The 12,871-nt window shown below is 38.4% G+C and overlaps 1 protein-coding gene across 1 annotated transcript in view; it reads right to left on the bottom strand.

Annotated features, from left to right (window-relative positions):
- The window catches only part of LOC126248142 (high affinity copper uptake protein 1-like), a 49,274-nt gene that overhangs the window by 25,966 nt on the left and 10,437 nt on the right, over positions 1 to 12,871 (bottom strand). The gene's annotated exons all lie outside the window — the stretch shown is intronic.

A 12,871-nucleotide genomic window follows, 5' to 3' on the forward strand; every position in this document is an offset into this window, starting at 1 on the left:
AATTTGATGAAACAGTCTTCATTCGCTGGTGGACATAATATAATTTTTAGTAGGGATGTTTATAGTTTTATCTATAACACCAGCAGAAAGATAATTTTATGCAGAGACTAATACTGATTTTTCCATGAGTAAAACAGCAGCTTTTAACTTATATCCTCACAGTTTATTAAATTTTTCATGCTGAATGGATAATGCTCATGATACTGTATGGACCACTTATTCACAAAAATAATACTTTTATCAGTGAAAATACAGTGCAGAAGTGTTACAGAGTGGGGTCAGAACACTTAATAACATGAAACAACCCAGAAGTGTACTAACACATGGGTAAGATGAAATATCATTTCAGCTAATGGAAATCAACTATCATACATTAGTGCTGTGCAATGTCATCAGTAAAATGTGTCTTCTCAGATGTAATCATTTTTTTGACCAGTTAAAATGCTTAATAACAAAACAAATTTGTAAAACAGGTACCAGTAGTTTAGGTCTATAAAAATTCTGGGTATGAAAGAGCAGACACGCACACTTGTACATCCACATTCATATTCTGCAAACAGCTGAAGTATGAGGCAGAGGATACTACCCATTGTACCAGTTATTAGGCCTTCTTCCCATTCAATTCACATATGAAGCACAGGATATCAAATGGAATGATCATATAGGCTCAGTCATATGCAAAGCAAATGACAAACTTTGGTTTATTGGTAGAATATTAGGGAAATGCAGTCTGTCTACAAAGGAGATTGTTTGCAAATCACTTGTGTGACCCATCCTAGAATATTAGTCAAGTGTGTGGGATCTGCACCAAATAATGCCTCTGTCAGTGCTTAATTAACCTAATCTTATCCTCACGATCCCTTTGAGAGCAATACATAGGGGGGGGGGGGGGGGGGGGGGGGTTGTAGTATATTCCTAGAGTCATCTGGTTTTCAAAACTCTGTAAAAAGGCTTTCCTCGGATAATTTGTGTCTATCATCAAGTGCATGCCAGTTTGGTTTCTTCTGCATCTCTCTGACAGGTCGAAAAAACCTCTGACCCTGTACATTGTCCTTTTCTGTTTACTATCCCGTGTTAGTCCTATTTGGTATGGGTCCCAGACACTTGAACAATATTCTAGGATGGCTCACCCAAGTGATTTGTAAGCAATTTCCTTTGCAGACTGACTGCATTTCCTTAATATTCTACCAATAAACTGAACTTTGGCACCTGCTTTGCCTATGGTTGAGCTTATATGATCATTCAATTTCAGTTCATACAAAGTGTTTACAGCCAGGTATTCGTATGAGATGATCAATTACAACTGTGGCTCATTGACACTGCAGTCATAGGATACAACATTTTTTTTCATTTTGTTGAGTGCACAATTTACCTTTTCAAACATTTAAAGCAAGTTGTTGATCTTCGCACAGCTTTGAAATCTTATCAAGATCTGACTGAATATTTAGGTACATTTTGCAGACAGTGCTTCATTGTGGATAAATGGATCATCTATGACAAGTCTGAAGTTAGTATTAATATTATCTGGAAAGTAATTAATGCACAACAAACAGCAACGGTCCCAACACAGTTCCCTTGGGCACACCTGAAGTTACTTCTGTATCTGTCGATGACTCTCCAGACAAGATAAAATGCTGCAACCTCCCCACCAGAAGATTCTCAATTCAGAAACAAATTTTGTTGATGTTACACATGATCACACTTTTGATAATAACGATAGATGTGGTACCTAGTCAAATGCCTTTTTGAAATCAAGAAATACTGCATCTACCTGACTGCCTTGATCCACGACTGTCAGGACGCCATATGAGAAAAGTGCAGGTCGGGTTGGGTTTCATGTGTAAATGTCAAGGATACTGGACAGTAGCTTTGTGGATCACTTCTGCTACCCTTCTTGTGGATGGGTGTGCTTGTTCTTTCTTCCATCTACTGAGCACAGTTTTTATATATATATATATATATATAGGGAAACATTCCACGTGGGAAAAATATATCTAAAAACAAAGATGATGTGACTTACCAAACGAAAGCGCTGGCACGTCGATAGACACACAAACAAACACAAACATACACACATCCTTTCATCTTTCCCTCTCCTTCCCCTCTTTCCTGATGAGGAAACAGTTTGTTGTGAAAGCTTGAATTTTGTGTGTGTGTGTGTGTGTTTGTGTTTGTTTGTGTGTCTATCAACTTGCCACCGCTTTCGTTCGGTAAGTCACATCATCTTTGTTTTTAGATATATTTTTCCCACGTGGAATGTTTCCCTTGTTGATAAGAGATGGACTAGGTCAGCCACAAATTCAGTATAAAATACAATACAGATTCCAACAGGCCCAAAAGTTTTATTCAGTTTTAATGATTTCAGTTGTTTCTCAATGCTACTGACACTAATATCTATTTCAGTCATCTCTGCAGTCATGTCAGAATGAAATTGGGGTAATAACCGTGGATTTTCATTGGTAAAAAAACATTAGGAAACAGAGTTCAGTGTTTCTGATTTTGCTTCGCTACCTTCAGTTTCAGTTCCTGTCTGACCTATGAGTGCCTGAACATTAACTCTGGGACTATTAACTGCTTTTACATGTGATAAGAATTTCTTTGGGTTTTGTGTGTTGTAATATTCTGTCACAGTAGCTGTCCTTTTTCAGTAGTTGCAGGGGCAGCAGTATGGATGAATGACTGATCTGACCTTGTAACATCAACCAAAACAGCCTCACTGTGCTGGTACTGCGAACAGCTGAAAGTAAGGGGAAACTACAGCCGTAATTTGTCCTGAGTGCATGCAGCTCTACTGTATGATTAAATGATTATGGCATCCTCTTGGGTTAAACATTCCAGAGGTAAAATAGTCCCCCATTTGGATATCCGTGTGGGGACTACTCACCAGGATGTCGTTATCAGCAGAAACAAAACTGGTGTTCTACGGATCAGAGTGAGAAATGTCAGACTCCTTGACCAGACAGGTAGGTTAGAACATTTTAAAAGGGGAATGGATGGGTTAAAATTAGGTATAGTGGGGGTTAGTGAAGTTCTGTGGCAGGAGGAATAGGAGTTCTGGTTAGATGAATACAGGGTTATAAATAAAAAAATCAAATAGGGGTAATGCAGGAGTAAGTTTAATAAGAAAATAGGAACATGGATAAGCTACTATGAACAGCACAGTGAATGCATTATTGTAGCCAAGATAGACACCATGACCACACCCACCACAGTATTCCAAGTTTACATACCACCTAATTCTGCAGATGATGAAGAGATTGAAGATACGTATGATGAGATAAAAGAAATTATACAGATAGTTAAAGGATATGAAAATTTAATACTCATGGGGGACTGGAATTTGACTGTAGGAAAAGGGAGAGAAAGAAAAATAGTATATGCATATGGACTGGAGGAAAGGAATGAAAGAGGGAGCTGCCTAGTAGAACATTGCACAAAGCAGAATTTAATCATCACTAACACTTGGGATGAAGTGAAATAACTAGAGGTTGTTGAGAGTTTCATAGAGGCCATTACGGAATGATTGAAAAGAACAGAGAAAAGAAATACAGTAGAAGAATAATGGGTAGCTTTGAGAGATGAAACAGTGAAGGTGATACAGGATCATGTAGATAAAAAGATGAGGGATAGTACAAATCCTTGGGTAACAAAATATATATTGACTTTAACTGATAAAGGAGAAAATATAAAAATGCACTAAATGAAGCAGGTGAAATGGAATACAAACGTCTAAAAATGGAGATTGACAGTAAGTGCAAAATGGCTAAGCAGGAATGGCTAGGGGACAAATGTAAGGATTTGGAAGCATATACCACTAGAGGAAAGATAGACACTACCTACACAAAAATTAGAGAGACCTTTGGAGATAAGAGAGCCACCTGTATGAATATCAAGAGCTCAGAAGGAGAACCAGTCCTAAAAGAGGGGAAAGCAGAAAGGTAGAAGGAGTATATAGAGGGTCTATACAAGGGAGATGTACTTGATGGCAATATTATAGAAACAGAAGAGGATGTAGATGAAAATGACACTGGAGATATGATACTGCGTGAAGAGTTTGACAGAGCACTAAAAGACAGAAGTCGAAAAAGACTCCGAGAGCAGACAACATTCTGTTAGAACTACTGATGGCCTTGGGACAGACAGCCATGACAAAACTATTCCATCTGGCGAGCAAGATGTATGATATATGTGAAATACCCTTAGACTTCAAGAAGAATATAAAAATTCCAATTCCAAAGAAATCAGGTGCTGACACATGTCAATATTACCAAACTATCAGTTAAATAAGCCATGGTTGCAAAATAATAACAAGAATGTTTTACAGAAGAATGGAAGAACTAGTACAAACTTACATCATAGAAGATCACTTTTGGATTCTGGAGAACTTTAGGAACACGAGAGGCAATAGTGACCCTACAACTTCTCATAGAAGATAGGTTAAGTAATGGCAAACCAACATTAATAGCATTTATACATTTAGAGAAAGCTTTGGACAATGTTGACTGGAATTCTGAAGGTAGCATGGGTAAAATACAGGGAGCGAAGACTATTTACAACTTGTACAGAAACCAGATGGCAGTTATAAGACTCGGGGGGCATGAAAGGAAAGCAGTGGTTGAGATGGGAGTGAACAGGGTTGTAGCCTATCCCCAATGTTATTCAATCTGTACACTGAGCAGGCAGTAAAGGAAACAACAACAAAATTTAGAGTAGGTATTAAAGTTCAGGGAGTGGAAATAAAAACTTTGTGGTTTGTTGATGACACTGTAATTCTGTCACAGACAGCAAATGACTTGGAAGAGTAGCTGAAGGGAATGGGCAGTAACTTGAAAGGAGGATATAAGATGAACATCAACAAAAGCAAAATGATGATACTGGAATGTGGTTGAATTAGATCAGGTGATGCTGAGAGAATTAGATTAGGAAATGAAACACCTAAAGCAGTAGATGAGTTTTGCTATTTGGGCTGCAAAATAACTGATGATGGCCAAAGTACAGAGGATATAAAATGTAGACTGGCAATGGCAAGAAAAGCATTTTTGAAGAAGAAACATTTGTTAACATCAAGCATAGATTTAAGTGTCAGTATGTCTTTTCTGAAAGTATTTGTATGAAATGTAGCCATGTATGGAAGTGAAACATGGATGATAAACAGTTTATACAAGAAGAGAATAGAAGCTTCTCAAATGTGGTGTTACAGAAGAATGCTGAAGATTAGATGGGTAGATCATGTCACTAATGAGGAGGTACTGGATAGAATTAGGAAGCAAAGAAATCTATGGTGCAACCTGACTAGAAGAAGGGATTGGGTGATAGGACACATTCTGAGACATCAAGGGATCACCAGTTTAGTTCTGGATGGAAGTGTTGGGAGTAAAAATCGTAGAGGGAGACCAAGAGATGAATACGGTAAACAGATTCAGTAGGATGTAGGTTGCAGTAGTTACTCAGCGAAGAAGGGGCTTCCACAGGATAGAGTAGCATGGAGAACTGCATCAAACCAGTCTTTGGATTGAAGATCACAACAACAACAACAGTTGTCAGAGGGTTTACATATTGGCATCTTGACAGCCAAACACATTTCATTCAGCACCTCCCCATGCTTTGTTTTACATCTTCTGTGCACTAGTCTGTTTCTTTTGGTTTCTTTTTCTTTACAGTGATCGTATACTATGGATGGTCCCTCCAACCATAAACTATTCTGCCAGGTACATACCTATCAAGTGCATGGTCAACTATTCTTCTAAACTTAAGCAACAGTTTTTATACATGCTCTTCTCCAGATCTATATGATTTAAGTTCTTTATTAAGATACAACACTACTGTCTCTTATCTAGTTTCAGCACATATGCTGCACACGAGCTGTTATGCTGTCAGTCTCTCAAATCTGTTTCCAGAAATGATTAACATAAAATGTAAATTATATATTTTGTGTGTGGGGTACTTGCAGTATCAAATAAGTTGAGGACATTAGGTGCCTTCTGTGACTGAACATTAGAATTTTATATTGTGAACTACACTATACTCTGCTAAGCTGGAATACAAATTGTACAAACAAAACAGGAAGCAGAAAGTTGGTTTCAAGTACCAAAAGACTTGGTTGGTGTAAAGTGGTGGTGCCAGTGAGTTCTGTGTTTCTTTATATACACCAACCATCTGACAAAAAACATGACACGTGATTTAAAAAAATCTTTATCTCTGTTGATAACGTAGGTGACATTGTGAAATAGTTTTAATGTAATGCAGCTTGTTGGAATTACCACATTCTAATTAGTACTGCTGTCATCATCACAACTGCCACTGTTAGTGTTAATGACACTGAAAAACAAATGCTTGCTTACTTGCCTAATTTTTCCTCTATGTCTTATGATTTCTCGTTCACTCACAAAGGATATCTTTAGTCTAGAAAAGGGCCATTTGAACTTTATGTGGAGTTCTGTTCAAACATATCTGAATTCTAATGCTGTCATCTCAACATATATTACATCCTGAGATTCATGGTAATTAATACTGACTTTAAAAATGATCTGCAGAACTCGCTTTGTGATATATTACACAAAACAGCAATTTGCACTTGCATAGAAAGTTATGCAGTGTAATGAATCAAATAAGACCAAATTAAATATTTTGGTGGATGCACATAAATTACAACTAATCTAGCATTTCTGTATGTGTGTGTGAGTGTTTTTAAAAAAGTCAGAATTCTTTGAAATATATGTTGATAATATTTACACTTGAAATCTCCTGCCTGGCTTGTAAATGCGATTATTACATACTTCTTGAAGTCTGAAGGTATTTTGTATGTCACATCTAGTATAATTGGGGGGGGGGGGGGGCAGTTTTGTCATGGCTAGCTCTCCCAGGGATATCAATAATTATGAGGAAATTTTGATTTAGGTCTTTCTGTGCTCTGTCAAATTCTTCTCGCAATATCATAATATCATATCTCCCATCTCATTTTAAATTAATTCCTCCTCCATTTCCATAATTTTGTCTTCAAGTTCGTTTCTTTTATGTAGCCCTTCTATACAGGATGAGTCAAACAGGACTTTACAGCTTTGGAATGATATAAAAATTTATTGAGACAACCTACAGAATCAGTAGACATAGTATACATAGTATACATCAGTAGACATAGTATAGCAAACAGCCTCAAGTTTCACATAAAAAGGTCAGGTGTTATTTTTCTTTGATGTGACTATCATTTGTGATGTGGCAAATATCCCACCGCTAATCAATTTCTTCTTCCCGCACTTGTTTCAGCAAATCGGAAATAACTTGTGCATTGGCAACGTGGTTTCGATTTTTCAGGTTGGCTAAATAGTTTGGTAGGGGAGGAACATACACACAGTCTTTAATGAAACCCAAGGGAAAGAAATCCAGTGGTGTCAAGTCTCAGGAGCAAAGTGGCCACGTGACTGGCCCTTCACATCCAATCCACCAACCCTGGAAGGGATTATTAAGGGAACCTTTAACTTCCATGAGGAAATGAGGTAGTGCACTGTTTTTCTGGTGGTAACCAGCCCATCTTGGTCTTCTTCATCAATCTGTGGAATTAAAAACTTTTCAAGCATACTCAGATACACAATACCAGTGACAGTTATGTCACAGTTAACAACCTGTCAAAGTTCTTGTGCCAAGAGAAAATTGTAGGCCTGCTTGGAGGTTCTTTAGCATATTTGGTACAAAATTTATGGCTAATAGTTGTTGCAGAGATCGTTTCATGAAACCAAAACACAAAGTGAGCATCCTCTGCACCAGTGAAAGTAGCCATTTTAACTCTGGAAAACACTGGAGCTCCTGGTGGCAGGATGAGGTACTGATGCACTATGTGAATGAAACTTGAGGTTGTTTTCTACAAAATGACACATCTACCGATTCTAAAGATATCTCAATAAATTTCTACATCATTCCAAATTTGTAAAGTCCTTTTTGATTCATGCTGTATATTCCTTCCACCTTCCAAGCCTTCACTTACTTACTTTGTACTGTACAGCCATAGGAGCTTTGATATTCCTACACCTTTTTTTACTCCAAAAGTTTCTTTAATTCTGCTATAGGCAACATTTACCTTTCCCATCATCATGCATGCTTTTACAACTTTGCATCTCTTCTTTTGTCATTCCTACTTTGCCATTTTGAACTTTCTGTCTATCTCATTTTTAGACATCTGGATTCCCTTTTGCCTACTTTATGGGGTGCGTTTTTGTATTTTCTCCTTTCATCAATCAAATACCATGTCTTGTGCATTATCTAAGGTGGTCCAAATCCACACTAGTTTCTGAAAATTACTTGGAGAAATGCATAAAACACACGTTGCTGTCTTACAATATATTTATTCACTACCAGTTTTGATCATTGTTCATCTTCACACATGAAAAATATCTACTGTGACAACCTCACGTCATACCTGCTATTTAACCAGAAAAGTATACACCACTGCTAACTTGAAAATGTTAAAATGATACTTGACGGCATAGTACCAGCTTACACAATATTGATGCTGTTGACAGTTACCTGAAAAAAAAATTCTGAAAATTATTTGAAATTTAAAGTCTGTTTTCTAATTATGTGGCTTACATTTATATAATTAATATTAAATCTTCTAGGGTCTCCTGATCGTTTCCAGGTACATAATGTCCTTTTATTATTCTTATATCAGATTTTAGCAATGACTGCTCTATGCAAAATTCTACCAGTCAGCTACCCCCCTGATCCCTTTCCTCCACTGTACGTGCTTGGGCATTGTCCTGCAAAATGATGGTGAGGTCCTGCAGAAAGTGGCAACACTTCTGTCTCTAAGCTGGTTGTAAGTTGTGTTCCAAAAATGAACAACATTGAGAAAGAAGTGGTGACACTTTCTGCAGGATCTGAACATCATTTTACAGGACAGTGTGTGGATGCAAGCTGTTACTGATTGGTTTGACTGATGGGGCTGCTAAGTGCTATACCACCTACTGTACTCCCCTGCCTTTAGCTCTCGTGAGTTCAACTCAATTTCTAAACCAAAGGAAACACTTCATGGCATTCACTTCAGAGCTGCTACAAATTCGTTGGGCAATAGACCGCACTGCTCAGACTGTCAACACAACTGGCACTGTTCAGAGTATCCTACAACTTCCACATCACTGGCAGCGGGTTATACACAATGCTGGTGACTACTCTGAAGGTCAGTAAAATTTTGAAACACTTATCTATTTTGTACGAGCTGTAAATAAATAGTTGCCACTATTATAGTTCCAACCCTCGTGTGTATTTTGTGTGTGTGTGTGTGTGTGTGTGTGTGTGTGTGTGTGTGTGTGTGAGAGAGAGAGAGAGAGAGAGAGAGAGAGAGAGAGAGAAATATATGTAATATGTGTACTTCACTCCGAGTCCCAGGCTTTGAGATATGTATCCGGCACTAGGAGTATTCTCACAGTGGAAGCATCCAAAGGGGCTTTCTTGCTTCACACTTGACCCTGTGGCTATAGTCTTAACTCATTGACACATGCTTCAGTAATACATGCTACCAGCATTCTGTATGGCCCATACACTGGTTCAACAGTTACATGTACATAAATTATTCTCACTTTGCTGTGACACTTCTCTCATAACTCCAAAAATGTTGTTCATAGTAAAAATAACTAACATGTCTTAACATTATTTGGTCTTAAGTGAAAAGTATTTTGGCTCTGTTTCCAACAAATGCTTAGTTACCATGCACCCCACATAGGGACCACATGTTAGCTAAACTTTGTATCCACACGCAAATCAATGTTTCCACAAATAACTTACGAAGCTACGTAACAGCTGCGCCGTCAGCAGGAAAAGCCTCAATCGAGAAAGTCTTATACCTTTATTTTCATATTTCCAAAAGGAAACTGATGAAAACTGTAAGAACAGAAAATGAAGTCAGAACAAAAATATCTGAACGTGGTAGTTGCTTGCTTTAGTAAGGTTTAGGTTAAATCATTATGTCATCAGCAACACTGCTACATTGCTTGAAATATCGATCAGATTCAATAAAGAGTAACTCTTAGCAGACATAGATGAGAGAGTGAGCTACCGTAATGATACACACAGCTGAAAGTCTCCAGCTACCACACTGTACTCACATCAGAGGTTTGTTTTCTGGCAAAATGAGTCAACAAAGAGACTGCAGGACCACAAGTTTAAGCCTACCATCAAACATTTCAGTGCAGTTATACCCCTCTATGTCCAGTTTAAAGAGGTTAGTTTTTAGGAGGAAGTGTCACGGAAGTATAACACACAGACAATGCTTTGGAAACCTAATAAACTAACTGGCAGGGACCACTGAACACTGAACTGTATTGTACAAACCCATTATCAGACATCCTTATCATCAATTACAGAGGAATATTATTGGCACTTAGGAGTGGAAATAGTGGCAGTTCAATCTGCTGAATGGGAATAAGATTTGTTTTCATTACAATGCTGCTGCCCAACAGCCACTGACTACAACAAAGTCATTTAGAGATATGCACACATTCTTTTTGTTGTTCTGGGAGACTGTTTTATGCATGAGTTAAGGTATATGATGTGGCACTATGGAACTGAAATGGGCATGTGTCATCCTGGTATCTGCCTGGCAAATGTTATTTATGTATATGTATTGTGGCAGTGCTATTTGTTGGAGCTATTCTGTCTCTCCTTTCCGTGGTCTGGGTTTAGACAGTAACTACTATATATTCAAAATGAACAAGTGTCTGTGGGTATCTTTTAAATGCTTTGAGTGCTACCCATATTATGGAAACCATCTGAAATATGTTCTTCCCTACATCATGACACAGTTTCAGCCATGGAGGACTGCATCACAGCTCAAATAACTATGGGACAATTTTATGGACATGTTCTCTCAAAGTTCTGACCTGACCATCTTTGGGATGAACTGGTGTAGTAGTTGTGTGCCAACTATGTTAGCCAACAATAAATATTCATCTTCCTTCAGATATAATTAAATGTACTAGAATCTCATGAAGACCCTTCCACAAAGATTAAAATCATCAGTAACAGCAAATAGACATTTGTTACATTTGTCGTTTATTCAGAATTTCAGATGGTAGACATCTGATGCATTCTGGCCACGTAGTATATGGGGAAAGTACTTTAAAAATGCATTCATGAAATAAATAAAAGCTGGTAAGTTATTTATTGCATTATTTGTCAAGTGAAAATTTTTAAAGCAATAAATGTTCCAATTTTGATAAAAAACACTACTAAACAGGAGTAGAATAACCAGTTTAGTAGAAGTGTAAAGCCTCAATGAATGAATGAATGATGATGATGGTCACCCAACAGTATGGTCATCAGTGCCTTGATGAAGTGTCAGCTGGCCATTCACCTTGAGAGATTAAAGCTGTCCCCATATGCAGAGTTGCTTATAATGCATGGAAGTCCATCTAGCAGTTATGAAAAACTGTTGTCATATTGCACTAAACTATTACACTGAAAACTGATTAATAAAAATGCTGAACTGCCTGTGCAAGCTATCCATCCAAAGCATGCTGACCTCCCCTCCCCAATACTTTAGCGATGAGACCCAACAGTTCACAAAATTTCAAAACTCGTGTTACACTGTGTGAGTGTCTATGAGGATTGAGGGCAGATCTCCAACCAAACTGAGAGTTGTCCTATCATCAGTAAATAAAACACTCATAGCCAAATCAGGCTGAACTAAAAGTGGCACACGAAAACTTCGCAGACTCGTGGATTCTCCTGTCAAAGGAGGAAACCATACGTCAGTGAACAATGGCCTTTGTGCAGTCAGGTGAGCAGCACTTCCTTCCATCAGTGTGCTTGACATGATGTCAACCATGCCTGCACGGTTGATTTGAGCAACTGCAGTTTGTTGTTCACCACTTTCAACCATTCGATTTCCCACTGACCCATGATTCTTCTGTCAGGTAATGAGTTCATGGTGTGAAGGGGATGGCACATCAACACACAACACCATCCCTGCACACTTCTTTGGCTGCACTGTCAACTGTGGCATTTCCCTGTATCCCAATGTGGCCAGGTACCCAGCAGAAGACTACCTCTTTGCCTCAGTGTTGGATCTGTTTTGAGGTGTCATGGACAATCTGAATCAAATGGTCCACTGGATAAATTCAGCGGACAGCTTGTAGTGTACTGAGTGAGTCAGAGTAGATGAGGAGCTTCATACCATGATGCCTTTGAATCTACTCCATTGCCATCATAATGCCATATAACTCCACAACATAATTTGTGAAGTGTTCTGGAAGATGTACTTGGAAAGCTCTATCAGGGAAAACAGCTGAAGAACCAAGTGCATTCCCTTGCTGGAAGCCAAAATGATAAAATCATGGTATGAACATAAAATGGGGAAAAAAAACAGATTGTAAAAATATCGTCTGGAGTACAAACTTTCTTGTACTGTGTACTGTGGGCCTCTGAAGACACAAAGGCAGGAATTGGTTCCATTCCTGGCTGCGTATTCCGAGGCCTCATATATCTAGATCTGTGAGACAGTTTGTAGCATGTATCCAAAAATGAGATGGTCACATGGGACCAATTCCTGAACTACCGCTCAATGTTGGGATGTGCCACCACACTAAGTGCTAATGACTGAGGTAATGCTAATATTTTCAAGGCTTTTTGAGCCAGAAGGAGTTGGTGTCAAATCAAGAGGTGTGGTTCACTAGCCTCTGCACACAGACTCTGAACTGAGCTGGTCTAATAGGCTCCAGTCGATATCTGAATGCCTCATGGAGGCCAGCATCTAACATCTTGAGATAGGAAGTAGGTGCTGATCCACCCAGTCTTCCATAATCTAATCTTGATCTGACAAACACCCTATAAAACCACACGAGGAGAGACATGTCAGCTCCCCACACCTTCCTTTGGAGAGATT

This window comes from Schistocerca nitens, chromosome 3 (assembly GCF_023898315.1).
Source record: "Schistocerca nitens isolate TAMUIC-IGC-003100 chromosome 3, iqSchNite1.1, whole genome shotgun sequence".
Classification (NCBI taxonomy): domain Eukaryota; kingdom Metazoa; phylum Arthropoda; class Insecta; order Orthoptera; family Acrididae; genus Schistocerca; species Schistocerca nitens.